Source organism: Mastomys coucha, unplaced genomic scaffold (genome assembly GCF_008632895.1).
Source record: "Mastomys coucha isolate ucsf_1 unplaced genomic scaffold, UCSF_Mcou_1 pScaffold7, whole genome shotgun sequence".
Lineage (NCBI taxonomy): Eukaryota > Metazoa > Chordata > Mammalia > Rodentia > Muridae > Mastomys > Mastomys coucha.
Genome location: NW_022196913.1, coordinates 74,205,387 through 74,207,930, shown reverse-complemented (window position 1 = coordinate 74,207,930; position 2,544 = coordinate 74,205,387). Strand labels below are relative to the sequence as shown.

Here is a 2,544-nt window from a genome sequence, read left to right as displayed (position 1 = left end):
GATCTTAAATGAAGCATGTTCAAAAATTTACTCCTTATCTGAACATGCTCAGGAATGCACACACTCTAAAGTGTTTTCATATATATGTATATGTAATATACAAATACATATATGTGTGTACACGTGTATATATTCATAGATGTAATATACACATATATATATACATATATAATATATACATATAAACACCCACGTGTGTGTGTGTGTGTGTGTGTGTGTGTGTGTGTGTGTATCTCTAGATGAAACCCCCATGCTTCCTTTATTCTAAAAGGGCTTTGTTTTGGAAGTAACATTGTATTTTCCTGAGTTGCTTCTCTCCTGCCTTGGCCATTCTTGTTTCGGTTGATCCTCACTGACATGGGACTCTGCCACCTTTGGGTACAATAGCCAGACACATCAAGCAAGAAGTCACAGCTTGCTTTCCCAAGCTGAAGCAGAGCAGGACTTTCAGACCCACCTGTGGTATCAATACTGACACAGAGGCTTTTTAATACTCTAAAGCTTAGGCCTTTTAGTTAGGGCGGTCTCTCAGCCAGTTATCTAGCTTAACCTACTAATCCTGGCACTACATCCTGCCGTGTAGCTAGCTCTATTTCTCTGCTCTGCTCTGATCTGTCTGTTCATTTCCCATGTGTGCTGGTGAATCTCCTGCTTATCATATCTCATTTCTACTCCCCCCTCTCAGAAGTTCTACTTCCTGCCCAGCTATTAGTTGTCAGCTCTTTATTACAGCCAATCAGATACAATTCTAGACTGCCTCTAGGCTAGTGAGGAAAGATAAATATTTACAAAATATGAAGCCCAGTGATGAGCTATAGAAACAATAATACCAGGATCCTGCCAGCATTTAGCTCTCTGTTAGTACAAAATATCAATTGAATATATAGAGACACACCTTCAGACAATGTACTTCAATATCTCCCCCTTTTAGTCCAAGAAATAGCTTTTTTTCTGTAACATCAGTAAGCTATAAGCAATACGAACAACTATAAGAATCTATCAGTAAGAATTACATTCATAATGTCCAGTCCATGGGTACTTGGCAGCCCTGGAGAATTTGCTCCATTCTCTAGCCTATCTTGGTGAGTCCAAAGTTTAGAAATTGAATTTGCCACCCTTAAAACACCTTTGCAGATCTTCCAACCTTCATAACCTTAAAACATCTTGTGTCTCGGTGACATTGAGCGCCAGCGCCGCGGCCGCCGTGGGCTGCTGTGCGTCGGTGGAGCAGGCGGCCATGTGGAGCCTCCGCGGCCTGCGCCTGGCGGCTGGACATTGTTTTAGGTTATATGAAAGAAATGCTTCCTTGTCTCTAAGGTTTACCAGAAACACTGACTTGAAGAGGATCAGTGGATTCTGCACCAAGCCACAGGAAAGTCCCAAAGCTCCAACCCAGTCTTACAGACACAGAGTGCCACTGCACAAGCCCACAGACTTTGAAAAGAAGATCCTGCTGTGGTCAGGCCGCTTCAAGAAGGAGGAAGAGATCCCAGAGACAGTCTCGTTTGAGATGCTTGATGCTGCAAGGAACAAGCTCCGGGTGAAGGTCAGCTATCTAATGATTGCCCTGACAGTGGCAGGATGCATCTATATGGTTATTGAGGGCAAGAAGGCTGTGAAAAGACATGAGTCTTTAACAAGTTTGAACCTCGAAAGGAAAGCCCGCCAGAGAGAGGAGGCAGCTATGAAGGCCAAAACAGACTAGAATTGTTTGTGCTGGATTTGGAAAACCCAGAAGTAAGGTTGCAACAAGAAGCCTGCTTTAAAAAGGATGTGATCTGAGACCCACTTTGCAGACATGCATTTTGCACAGACATATTCCACTTCCCTATTTCTGCTGTAGAGGAACAAATAAATTTTCTTAAAGAAAAAAACAAACAAACAAAAAAAACCCAAAACATCTTGTGACTCAAACTTTCATGTCCTCCAACCTTCAAAACTTGCATTTGCCACCTTTAAAACATCTTCTTAGGCCCTAAAACACTGTCTTCACAATTTGAGCTTTTATGACTTTCATTCTATATAAAATTTACTCCCCTTTTGTGAGTTTTCTTGTTAGCATCTGATAACGAGGAAAGCTGTAAGACAATATCTAGTCTTCAAACCCATCAGAGACCGGAGAAGGATAAATATTACCTGGGTAAACAGGAAATGCAGAGCAAGCAGCTTCCAAAACTAAAAAATAACAGAGATTACTAGCTACCTGGACAGCCACCTAGGGTTCCTCTGTTTTGAAGAGGCATCCACAGTTGACTGCCAGGCCAAAAGATCTGACAGTCAAAAAAGATTTGACAGGCCAAAAGATCTGTGAATCAGGAGTTTTGAAGGACTCTCTTACCTTGTCTCAGCACAGCTGGGCAATCGACTTCCCAGTGTCTTGCTTGCCCACAGTTTGGACAGTTGTTGCTCTCTAGTCTAAAATAAGATGCAATCGTCCACCCTTCTCTTCCTTTCCTTCCTTTATCCCCCTTTTGCCTTACATTCCCTTTCTCCATTTTCCCTCTAACTCTAGTGTTAGGAGAAAATGATTCTTTACTTTGTTTT

At 42.0% G+C, this 2,544-nt stretch overlaps 1 pseudogene across 1 annotated transcript; it reads left to right on the top strand.

The window, feature by feature from the left end:
* Window positions 1–1,207: 1,207 nt before the first annotated feature.
* Window positions 1,208–1,891, top strand: LOC116082318 (annotated as a pseudogene). Its single transcript, XR_004115245.1, has one exon. The product of XR_004115245.1 is annotated as a protein FAM162A pseudogene (transcript).
* The last annotated feature ends 653 nt before the right edge of the window (window positions 1,892–2,544 follow it).